This window comes from Corvus cornix, chromosome 3, assembly GCF_000738735.6.
Source record: "Corvus cornix cornix isolate S_Up_H32 chromosome 3, ASM73873v5, whole genome shotgun sequence".
Lineage (NCBI taxonomy): Eukaryota > Metazoa > Chordata > Aves > Passeriformes > Corvidae > Corvus > Corvus cornix.
In genome coordinates, this window is record NC_047056.1 from 18,508,793 (window position 1) to 18,522,213 (window position 13,421).

The following is a 13,421-nucleotide window of genomic DNA, read 5'->3' on the forward strand; positions in this document are numbered from 1 at the left end:
AGCAACAGAGAATACCTGCATGAGATGGGTGTGTGTGAGGGGACAAGATGTGGGTGCCCCGTGGGGGCAGGCTGCTTGCCAGAGGTCCCCGCTCATGGCATGGCAGCAGTGAGTGTAAACACAAGGCTTGGAGGAGGGGAGTGGGAGATGGCAGTGCTGGTGTCTCCTCACATCTCCAGGCAGAGAGAGAGGTGTGTGAGAAATCAGCGAGCTGCTGCTGGGCTTCGGAGCGGAGAGCCCCTGCAGACTGTGACCAGAGCAAAGACAGACTTTGGTCTGACAGAAGGAAAAGGGAAATGTGGAGCTGCCTTTGCACCAGCTGCTAATCTTGCTGTTGGAAGCACATTTTCTTTTTTTTTAAGATGCTTGATGAAAATGCCTGTGCATAATTTACATTTGTATCTTTTGTGTTCTATAATAAGTAACTCATCTGCATGTAGAGAAGAGACAATTCTTATATACAATTGTCTGCTTGGCATATGATCTGCAAAGCCAATGTAATGGTTTTCTGCTTCTGTGAGCTTTTATTAACAAATACAGGAAGAAGAGCAGAAAAAAAGAAATTTGGGGAAAATTGCATAGCTATTATGAATATTAAGTTTCTGGTTGTTGTTGGGATTTGGACATAACTTAGGCCAAAGCTTAGTGTTTCAAAAGCTGTAACAACAGTGACTACTTTTGTTTCCAGCAGTTTATTATCTTTCATTCTTTTTTTGGAAGCAAAATTAAACAGTTTATTTTTGCTTCTACAGAACCACAATTTTGGCAAAGTGTAGACAGCTTGCTATCTAAACTTTGTTCAAATAAACACAGTCCATTTTTTCTGTACCTCTTAAAACTCAAACTTGCTGATATGCTCCAGAAAAATTTCATAAGCTCCAAATGATTAAATGAGGAAAATGATGTACATATTTCTTCAATTGTATCCCAGTGCTGTCTTTATCTGTAGGATTTGCAAGCAAATTGACTTTCAGTCCTATCCTTTTCTGGTATCTTCTGTGCAGCTGACGAGAGATTTGCAAGCAAATAGACCTTTTTGAAAATTTAAAGCAGATTTGCTATTTCACAGTTTGTATCTCTTTTGCATAAATACATTTTTTCCAGAAGGCTTATAGGAAGTGTTATCTGGCAATCCCACTGGCCAACTTCCTAAAGGTTTTGTTTGTTTCCCGGTGATTTAAAAGCATCTAATGTCTTCCCACCCTGCCTCGCCATTTCCCCTCTCCCCAGAAACCTTACTTGCCTCACTTCATGTGCGTTTATGACATCTCTATCATGTAAACAGAGTGTTTAAAGGGGAGTGAAGTGTATTTAAATCAAATTGTATTGTTTTTCTCATGGGAGTCATGCACCATTATCATTAGGGCTGTTGTCGCAGTTAAATTTACCAGATACTTTGCAGTGGGAAACCCTTCATTCATTTACTTACAGTCTGCCAGGCTTCAGCAGTTTGGGATAAACTCTTCCCTGACAGGGATCTGTGTTTTAACTCCATGTCACTCCTTTGTTACAGCCAATATGTTCAAGAAAAAAAAAAGTAAGTTCTTTGCAAAGTCTAGGATGTATTTGAAAAATTTATAAGGACCAATATGCAAGAAAGGAGCAAAATAAAGTTTGAATGGTCCATTTAATGCCAGCATCTTCTACCATAAAAAAACTTGCCTTTGAAAGTGGGCATCGGTCTCCTCTCCCAGGTGACAAGTGACAGGATGAGAGGAAACGGCTACAAGTTGTGTCAGGGAATGTTTAGATTGGACATTAGGAAATTTTTTTTGCAGATGGAGTTACCAAGCATTGGAACAAGCTGCCCAGCAAAGTGGTGAAGTCACCCTGCCTGGGAGTGCTCAAAAAAAAAGTGGATATGGCACTTGAGGATGTGGTTTAGTGGTGAACATAGTAGTGGTAATAGGTCGACAGCTGGATTTGATGATCTTAGAGGTCTTTTCCATCCTTAATAATTCTATGATTCTATTAGATTGACTTAAGACAAATTGTAGGGAGATGGAAATTTTCCAGGATTGTTTTTATTATTAGTTAGGCCTAGGTCTTTAGCTTATCATATACCCAACACCGAGCAGCCATGCTTGCAGACAGCTCCTACTTCTGTAGGTAAGGGGAGAAGTTTTCTTGTCGTCTACAATCCCAGCAGCGAAATTTGCAGAGTAGCAACACAAGGCCTACACAATAAACTCATCTGGAGGCAAGGTGTAAGGTGTATTGCTCCTGCCAGGGGGCATCTCCCCTCTTCCTTGCCTTGGAGAGCCCCAGTTCTCCTCTCCCTGACAATTCCAGCCATCCTACGGCAGATCCTTATTGTGTGTGACAGCACCGGGAGATGCGCAAGTAACGCGGAGCACAGATCGCACACGCACCGGGTCTCAGTGGGGAGATCAGCCTCACACCACTCACCACAGGGCTGTCAGGGCCCATCAAAGGGAAAATGATCAGATTTATGAGCCAATGGGAGTGCACCAGCACGCTGAGCTTGTGCAGCTGTAGCTGGAGTGGGAAAATGAAGCACTCCCGATGGAAAGCTGCAAAGGCAGTAAGGAAGACTAGGGAAAATATTCCTGTTTGAAAGTTTTCATGGCAAGTCTCATTCTGGGACAAAACACAGTTATTTTCTTCCTTTCTTATGTCTTCATCTTTTTAGAAAGCTCCTGTCTCTGCCTCAGTGCTGTGGCCCCACACTGAACAAATTTGTGGGGTTTTTTCTCATAAAAGAGTAGACAGAGGATTCCAGACAGGCAAGATTTTCTGTGTTATGTGCAGGTGGGTCTTGCCTGCCCCTGCCCTGGCAGTGTCTTACTACCCCAGCACAGTGCTTGAACATCCCCAGTGCTGCCCAGCCCTGCATTTCCCATCTCAGGCAGCTTAGGGGGAGAGATCACAGCTGCTTAGAGAAGCAGAGAGGTGCCAGAGGAATGCACAAACTGGTTTCGTGAAAGTGCATTGATTGCTGCAACAGTTCTGCCCAGGAAAAATATCAGAAAGTCATACCAGATCAGTCTTGAAAATTTGAACTGAAATATATGAAGTGAGAGAAATGAGTTTGACCTGACACCCTCACCTGCTCACAGAACAAGTCTTGGGTTGTTTATTTGGAGTACAGCAGCAGATATGGAAAGCTGACACTGCAAACTCATTGTATTTATTGATAACCTGCAAGGAATCTTTTTGAGCAACAAAGTAAGTGGTCATGTAAGTACCAGCTGTGGGCAATTGATACACAAATCTGCATGCTGGCTTGATTTTAGCCAGATCACACCAGAATCCCTCCCTTCTCCAGCTGGTAAAATTAAACTTCAGAGCTACATAGGTGTGTTTAGCAAGTATCATCCATTGTTTTAGAGACTGAGCATTCTTTATTTTTCAAGAGTGTTTTCCTGCTGTATACTAGAAAAGAGAAATGGAGGAATTAATGCTCTTTGTTTCTGTCTTGTTGTTGCTTATTGCTAACACGCTTTCTCTAGGCAAGTGGAACCTGTTTCCCAATGAGCACATGTTGGGCACTGAACCTCCCCACCATCAGCAGGGGTTGGGCCTGTTCAAGTGGTGTAGTGTCTCCAGGGTAGCATGGGGGTCATCTTCTGTCTCACTGGAAGGATCTTTCTTGGGATATGCCAAACTTGGCTCAGAAGGAGCTTTCAAAAACACAGAAGAAGAAACACCTAGGAAGGCTTTGTGCTAATTCCAGCTGTGATTATAACTGGGGGAGTAAATTGCAGATTGGGTACATTTTAGTAATAAAGTGGGTGTGAGGGGCAAATTAGCACGACCTCCTCTGATGAGGAATGAGTCTTGCCGGCTAATACGACAAATGTAGTAGGAATAACAGATTACAGAAGGATGAAAGACAGCTCTGGAGCCCTCTTCCTTTAATTTCTGTGTCCCTCATATCTGCAGAACAACTGTAATGAAAACAACAGCCATGCATGTCAGGGCTGAATTTGTCCCCAGGGTAAGTCAGGTAAGTGATGGGGAGGGTTATGTGTTCAGTAAGGTGCCAGACTGCTCTCCACACTGGCTTTGCCCTGTGCAGCAACAGCAGTACGTGACTGGCAGTGCCCATATCAGCATGAGAACTCTGCTAGAGGAGGGAGGAAATGGGTTTAAAATAATTTGTTTGAAGAGAGATATTTAATGTGCTGCTCACTTTGTTCACTTCTTCCTCTGCAAGAGCTGTCAGACAAGGCTTTCCACCAGGGTGGCTTGGTAGGCTTTCAAAAAGTGTCTCATTCTTTGAGAAAGCACGCACATCTGAGGTTGGTGAGAAACAGAGGCAATTGGGAAGTGTTGTAATTGCTGAGAGATGAAACATATGAAAGGATGGCTTTGTGCTGAATACATGACCTGCTGAAAATAGTCAAGTCTGTTCTGGTTGCCAGCACATTATCGTCTCCAGGTCACAGTATCTGCACAGAGTACCTTTGGGGGCCCAGAACTGAAACAGAGTCTAAGGGCTTGTCTGTGCTGGACCTTTGCTAGACGATGAAACCAGGAAAACTTTGAGCCATGCCAGTAACCACATGCTCTCTTATGTGACCCACAAGCTATCCTCCTCAGTCCTGCCAAGACAAAACCTTGTGCCTTTAACAGTCCATTTTGGAAAAATCATCCCCAGCCACTGCTCTATGATAATAATCATGTTTCTGGATGGAGATCATTTAAATACAAATATTTTTGTTTTCCAAGTGCTCTGTTTAACTGTAGTGTCTCCTTGACACTGCTGAGCTCTGCAAAGTCACTTTTCTTACTGCTTTTCTAAGACAATTGCTGAGAACATGGGAATGGCCACTGCCATCACTCACTGGTCCTTCAGTTGCGACTGTACCAGCAAAAGACAGAATACATCTTAGCACAGATTCACATAACACATAAAGGAACTTGTTAATATTTCAGAGACCAGCACATCTGGCTTTTAGGGACAGATGCAGCTGGAGAGCAAAAACGAGCATGTAAGAAAATGTTCTGATTTTACCCTTACAAGGGGTGGACAGAGCAGATGTTTACATCTGGAGGTCAAGCTACAAGTACAGCAATTCACCAGCTGAGAAATATCTAACATTCTTATGGAGAGCAGGAGAATGGCTTATAAATCGTGTCTTTAGAGTGACTTCACTAATCAACACTAAGCAGAAATGCAAAGACTGACATAAGTGAGCATTAAAAACATTTTTCTTGGGGATGCTCTTCTGAGTGAGATGCACTAATATGGCCAGCTGAGCAACCAAACTAAATTAGGCAATTTCCCTTCTATTCAGCGAGAGGAAGAAAGGGAGAAGGAAGAACAGAAGCCCTAAAAATAAGCCCCCACTGTAAACAACATTCAAAATGAATTTTACAGGTTTTATTGTTAAGTGCCTAATTCCTTCCCTTTGTGAACAAAGGCAAAGAAAATACTTAACATAGGCAGAATTCCCTTTCCCTGCCTTTCACTTTCTGCACATAAAAGGAAACCAGTTCTTTGAAATAGTTATATTTTTGACATTTGACTAAGCACCCGGAGATGCTAAGAAAAATATGTTCAGGATTTTATGGCTAGCCTTTCCATAGTGCAGCGAGTGAGGAACAGGTGGTGGGGCAAGCCAGCAAACAAGCAAAAAAAAAAGTCCAAACCTGCACGCTGCTGTGAACACACTGTGTCACAGCTCACTGCTGGCCCCTGTGCTCACAGCTCTATGTCTGACCCAGATCAAGGCACTGTAGCTGCCCAAAAGGACCAAAGAAGCACCAGGGAACACACAGGCTTGGCTGGGGGGAACTGGGGAAAAGGCAGTAGATGATTCAGATGGCAGAACCACCCCTTTGAGAATCACTGGAGGTGACAGTGGGCAGCAGCCGTGCCTGAGGAGGGGGAAGGGGGGGATGCAGGGAGACAGGACTGATCAAAACATCCCTGGGGGAGATGAGTGAGCAGCTGCCACATTCCCCTGCTGAAAGTCACTGGAAGGAAAGCAGGGCACGCTGCACCCACCGGGCAGCCGGGCACTGGCACAGCCATCTGCACTCAGTGACCGCTCTGGGCGCCGCTCGTGCCCCGTGCCCCTGCCTGCCCCCCAGCCCACCTCCCGTCTGTGCCACCTGCCTGGCCCACATCCCCCGGCCTCTGCTGCCCGACTCTGAGGACAGGGTGGAAAAGGGGCTTGTCCATGACTGTGAGGTACCTTGGTTCTGGCCATTAATGTTTCATTACCGTTCTCTGGTTCTGGTGTGTTGATGGAGCTGCTATCACTGGGTAGCGCTGGGAGGTAATGATGTGGCTCAGAGGTCATTTGACGGATGCTGTGCATCCTAATGTGCTTCAGCCCCTCAGCAGCACCTTCCCAGCTCTGCAAAGCAAGACAGAGCAGCCCCCAGGTTTACTCACAGCCAGGCATTTGGCAAACATAAAGAATCTTATTGGTCCTCTTTGAAGCTACATCTGAACTCCTTTCTTGTTGGTAAAATGCTTTCTCATGAACTTTCCTTCAAGTGTAGAGGAAGGCCCCTTCAAAGATAGTAAATAAAGGACAGAAAGTGTTCCTTGTTTGCAAAACTGAACAAGGAACTTTACCAGAATCAAAAAAAAAAGAAAAAAAAAGAAATTCCACTTTGTTGTTTGTGTGAGCTATAAAGTCTCTTTTCTGTCTTTTGCTAATCCATTTTCTTTTCACTGGTGTTTTTCATGTGGACTTAGAGAAATATTACAGTTATCTATGCATCCCACAAAGTCAGTTTATATTTATTCACTTTGCCTTCTTCCACATCCTTTCTAGCAGAAACAGCACAGTAGCCACAGGGGAGAAAATTACCCAGGCAGATTCTCCATCTGTCTCTTTTTCTGTTTCCCAGGGTTATTTGACTGTGCATATTTTTGTGAGTCTTGGTGGATCATTTTTGAATGATGCAATTTGAAACAAAAGAGCCCAAACCTACATCTTCATTTAGACAACTAACCAGATGGTCTTAGCAAGGCTAACCTTGACTGTGGCTCCGTCGGGTTGCGTGCCACGGTTTGCTTTGTCTGAGGGAAGACACCACAGGCTCTGAAATATTTTCCTCATGGTGTTTGAATTCCTGTGTCTGTCCCTTAGAGGCAGAATGGTAGAGTAACCTGAGCTGAAAGGGACCCAGAGGGATCAAAGTTGGCTCCTGCATGGGGTAATCCCAAAACTCACACCAAGTGCCTGAGAGTGATGTCCAAACGCTTCTTGAACTCTGGCAGATTCAATGCCTTGATTGGAGCTTCCAGGCAATGATGTCACAGAAAAAAATAGTATTCTGAGGAGCCTGAGTAGACACTGCCCACACAAATAAAGCAGGAAAAGGTTGAGATCATCTAGACAGAGGAGGACAGAAATTGGTGATGCAAAAGCCAGAGAGTTTGCAGAAATTTGGCAAAGAAAAATCCAGGTCAGGAAGATGCTATATGAGGAGAAGGCAGAGGTCTGAGAGATCGTGCATGTGAAGACAATAAGGGACAGGAGTGAAAAGAAAACCCCAAGCTATTTCCCTCTCCCAGTTCATCAATTTTACCTCTTCTCCTTGAGTCTCTTTGCCAAGGTTTGCCAAGCCCAACCCCAAACATCCGCTGTCTTTTCCAACCCAAAGCTCTCAGCTCCTCTGAGTCAGTGTGCTCCTGTCAAGAACAACCTAAAAGAGATATGGAAGCTCCAAAGTCACTGCCATAAATCATGGGTGTCCTAATACCATTTTCATCTCTGAGAGTGGTCTGCCCTTTGTGTCATGTCCTGCCAACATTCCCAAGTGTTGGCCGTTTGTTTGCAAAGTACGTGCTCTTGAGAGCCCACCCAACACCAGAGGTATTGTGTGTTCATACCAACAACCTGGGACAACTCATCTCCATCAGTCCATCAGTGGGAAAGAAAACGAGCCTGAAACTGAATTAAAGGAGTTGCAGTTTGTTGCTGGGGAATGCCACTTGAAATTTCACTCATGTTTGATGCTTGATACTTTCCTCTGGTCGCAGTTGCAGCATATTGCAGAGCTGATTAATTTGGCCACTGTGAGTGATACTCATAAATTTAGCCTGTTTTTCTCTGGTTGAGCTGTGCATGAAATGATCTGGGTTTTTTCAAACGTATTTGTTATTCATAAGGATTCTCAGAATAGTTTGGACCAACACTTTCCAGCTTGCAACACGCTCAGGCTGATGATTTGCAATCCACTTTCCACTTTCCATGGTTTGTGATTTGTCTTCCAAGTCAAATGCCATTACCTCTCTTTGCCAGGGAGTGACAGAAGCTTTATAAATAGAATAGTAATAAGTATTGAATAATGATTTTGTTTTGTATGAGTTTTTGGCACAACTCTGTATAGATCTGGGCATTCTAGAATACTTATGAATATCTTATTTTCCCCATAGTACCGAGACAACTTCTGGTGTAAATTTGCAAAGCCAGCTGTCTTCAATCCACTTGTCCCTGGAGAATATCTTAATAGCAATGTACTGAATTATGTCAAGTTGCCTTGGCCTGTGCCAGCTGCACGTTAATCACTGTTAATATTTTATGTTCCAAAAGCTGAAAATATGTCAAAGGACAGAGCAAACTAAGACTTTCTGTATAGTTTGCCAACTTGAGACATCAGTTTTGCTTCCCTTCAATCTGATAGGAAAATTCCCAAATCATCGAGACTGGATTCTTAGCTGACTCTTGTCTGGAAGGTGTTGTGACACCTCAGGACTTGAAAGGCTGCTTTTCTGTTTTAAGAGGTTAGCAAAGCAAATTTCCAATGCCGTAACCCAGGCCAAATCCAGGCCATGCTTGGGGCTGCTATACCATTCCTTTCTCCTGACCTGCAGCAGTGTGTTTGAGAGTCATTTCACCCCAGCCTCTTTCAATCCTTGTGACTCTGCAGGCACAAAGAATATTTACATTTTAAAATACCTCAAAGCTGACGTGAGTGATTTTATTCAGATTGATATTGGGGTTTGCCATTGGATTCCCTGGGCTCCTCCCAGAGACATCTTAATTCTCTCCCCACTGACTGAAGGGCATGATATATTTCTACGTTTGTGGTTCCTGCGTTCCTGGGAAAGTCCAGAAAGAGATGACCCACCTTAGGAGTTTGGGAAAGAGAAATGGGAAAACAAAACAGGAATATGGCTCATTTTCCATAACCATACTTCTCCCTAGTTCATTTTTTCATGTGCTTTCCATATGGAGCCAGTGGCAGAACTCCTTAGTCAGAAACAATGTTTTCTCTGGTGTGGCTGTTATTCTGCTTATTAGGTTGATAGTGACATGTAGCAAAATCAATGGGAGAAATCTGTGCTGGGGCAACCAGAGCTCTATCTACACTTCAGTGGCGTCAGATGTTAAATGAATTAATTGCCTGGGTTGAAAGACATTCTGTCTTTTGTTACTATTTTAATGGTATGAACGGGTGTAACAGTATAAATTGGCTGTAATGATGTGGCAAGCCCTTCTTCCCAAAACTCAGTCATCTTTACTGGGGTCAATAAAAATATCTTCTTCTGACAAAGGAACTGGCAACACCCTTCTTACTGCAAGACCTCTTCTTTGTTTCAGCTGCCATGCTCTGAGTATTATTTGCATTGTTCTTTTGTTTAAAGACCCCAGCTTTCAGTGTGGGTGCCCCAAGCAAGGCATGTTGCTTACACAGTGCCACTGCTGGAATGGGAAAGCTCTCTGAAAGGACATGAACTGGCACCTCTGGAAAGTGTTGCAGCCCTCCAGAGGATAGAACCAGCTTAGGTCTGGTCTAATGTGGGGTCCTCAGCATCCTGGTCCTCTGTGGGGCACTAATATGCCTTCAGCATTATAAGGAAATTATGGATGTTATAGGACAGCATGGGACAGATGCAGAGCAATTTTTTTCTTCCTGGTGCCACCTAACTATGCTCAAGCAAATAATTTCCTTGTGTTCCTTTCCTTAAAATGGAGGCTGAGATAACACAGTCCTTCTGTGGAGTCCTTGGAGATGTGCTGGTGCTTGCAATCGATGCACTGGGTGAGGTTTTGTAACACGTGGATCTGGCAGCATCAAATTAGTTTTGCCTCAGCTTCTCCATGCATTGCTGCTGGCCACAGCAAGGTCCCTCGCTGCAGCTCTGGTTTTGTTCTTCTGCTAGAGTAACGCACAGTTTTGAGATGGCTCTCATATCAAAGTTTGCTGGTTAGGTTGCCTTACCCAGTCACTAAAGGCATTAGCTCCAGCTTTCTGGAGTCCTGTGAGAACAACACAGATTTTTCTTTGAAGGTGCTGCGGTCAGAGAATGGGAGTGCTTTTCATCAAGGGCCTTCAGACATGCTCAGAGTACTTCCAGCACCTCTACAATTCATTATTTTTTAAAAATTAAAGTAGTTTCATTTTTCTGTTTAAAATTATTTTAAAGTGGAGGAACCTTCTACAAGATAAAATACAGGCATTTAATTGTCCAGATTCTGTGGTAAGGATAAATTATAATTAATAATAGATAGGCAAGTACTGCAATATTACACAATGTAGATTCATAAGATTTTTCCATATATGTTGAAACAACCACCTTCTCTCCACGATGCAAGAACCAGCTATCTAAGAATATGATTGGGTTGTATTAGAATTAATGGTAGGTATGTGGGTGAGTATCATGTGTGTTCATTCTAGAGTTTGCTCATTGTGTAGCTAAGGCAGGCTGCTGCTGTGTTGGTACAATATCATCTGGTAAGACAGGAAGGATTACAACACCACTGGAAAGGAATGAAGTAACTTGGATGTAGCAGGAGACAGCTCATTCTGGGACTTTGATTCAGCCTCAGCTTCTTTAAAGGCTTAGCATCATCTAGCTTCTATTTCATATTAGTATCAAAGACATCAAATCAAAAATATCATAGTTGTAACAAAGCAGTTATAACCACTGCTTTCTGCCTGGAGTCCATCTGAAAGTACAAGTTTTAGATTATTCTGAATAGAAGTGTCCCCCAAGCCTTCTTTGGCATCTTGTATCCCACCACTCCCAGGCTGGGACAAAGCTTAGAGTCACATCTTATTTTCTACTGATTAAAGGCCTTTCATTTGCCTTGTCAAATTATCATTTTGCCTGAATAAGAGCATATCTTGCTTTGCTCAGGAACCCCCAAAACTCAGAAATCTTGCAAAGCAGAGGATTTCCAAAACATTTTAGTTTTCTACTGAAACTTAACATGCACTTGGTGAGTGACAAGTGATGTGCTCCCCTATGTATGCTGCTACTGCCTTCCACTTCTAAGACTGAGCTCAGAGGGAGAGAGAGAACAAACATGGCATGTGCCTTTAAATGCAAAGCAAGATACTCTCAGATGCATTTTGGCCTCAGCAGAGGTGATAAGACCTCTGTACCTTGCAAGGAAAACTTCACAGGGAGAGGAAGGATGAGCGAGGAAAAGAGAAACTCCCTCATCAGGACCTTTAGTTTAGATAAACCCATTGCTAGAACTGGGAATAAAAGTCAATTTGTCAAGGTGGCTAGCCTGAATTGAAAACCTGGGTTTGGACATGCTGAGTTGATTATTCAGCTCTGGTCTGCTGTGCATGGCAAACAGTCTTCACCCTACACTCAAACATGTTTTCCAAGGCAATCTGCTTGCTGGCACTCAGCCTCACAGAACCATTGTAAATGCCTCTGACTTGTCATTGTGAATCAGGATAAAAATGATCCAGCTCCTGCACAGAAAATGGAGATGTGCATTTTGTCCTGATGTGTGTGTTAAGCTTTTCTTGGGCTCGGGCTCACAGTAGCTTTTATCCTTCAAATTGTTCATTATCAGCGTGCTGCAGCAAACCAAATGGGCAAGGATTATGCAACCACTGCCTCCCATTATCTTCTCCCATCTTCTTCTCTCCCTTCAGAAGCAGTAGTGCAGAATTAATTATCATTCCTTTGAAAAGATATCTGAGAACATCATGTGGAATCTCCTTCTGCACAGCTTGCTTTCTAGTCAAAAGTGATTATGTAAAAACATAATTCCATTGTTTTAAATTTGATTGATTCAGACACACTAGGCTTACAGCAATTAAGCTAATATAATGAACAAATCATCAGCAGTTATATGGCAAGTTAACAGGCTACAGCCAAACTGTTAAACTGCAAATGCATAATGCTGAATTTTTTGCTTTTTGAGGACCTCCTAGTTTAAATCATGACTGAAACCAGATCACTTGTGCCCTTGCAACTGATTCAATTCACGTCTCTTCATTCTGACACCATCCTGCCCCTCAGCTTTGAATACCAAGGCAGAGAAGCAGCCTGACTGTGGATGCCATTCCATCAGGCTTTGTCGGGAGGAACCTGTGTTCCTGGTATCCCCTCCTGAAGGGTAATGGTCAGGTTGCAGTCTGATCTCCTGCCTTCCTGTCCTTGTCACTGCTGCATCTGGAACAGAAAGTAAAACTCAGTCAAAGCACCCACAGGAGCACAATTCTGTGAGAACACTCGGGAATAGCTGAGCCTGAGGCTATGCTGGAGAAATAGGCATGAGGTGGTAAGCCTATAAATTTTAGTTTTTGTCTTCACACCATCAGGCAGGGCAGTCAAGCTCAGACACATTTGTATGTAACAAAACTAGGTAGAAATGCAGGTTCCTAAATCATAACCTCAACTTTTCCCAGCAACCACCTGGAGATAATTCCTAAATATGTACTCTAGTGATGTAACTTTAGATGCAGGCAGACACAGTTGTTAACATTGGATGCACTCATGGGAAGTTCTCTCTCCTCACCTGCTAACAAAGGTGTTTTGTTACACCCACACATACATCAGCTGATCTTGACAAATGGGTGACCTCAACAAACAGAGCTACTGTCAAACCTGATCTCTCAATTTTGTGTTTCAGACTTGTTGGATGTTGGAAAAATACAGATGACAGCTGTAAATCAGAGCTTTTTAGTTACCCTCTCAGGCTTCTTCCCTGGAAGATATTATTCTTTTGGGATCTATCTGATTACTCACCAACCCTCTCTAGATCCCCTTTGGATTTTTGCTCAGATTTTATCTACTCATCTGCTCCCTTCCACCAGCTTCCTTTCATTTCTTGATAGTTTATGCCATTTTGCACATGGTGGTGAGAGTTATTTTGAGGATCCAGAAAGGACTTCTGCTTTCAGCTCCTCACTTCCAAAGGCACACTGGGGACACTCAGATGGAACGTAAATGTGTGTGTTTCAGTCCATCTCCTTTCCAGAAAAAGCTATGCAGTGTTTTCAGGAACTTGGTAAAACTGGCTTCAGTTCCTGAGCACTTTAATGTAGTTAGGGTAAAATAAAACAACAGTGGCAGGTCATTTAAATAAAACATTTGGATTAAAAAGGAGTCCTTATTGTCAAAGGCAGACTCTGGCAAAGTCAGACATTTCCCTGTGGGTTTGACCACCGTTTGTCTTGCAAGTGGAATCTCAAAGCGTAATGGGGTGTCCATCCTGTCCCATCTGATCTCTCAG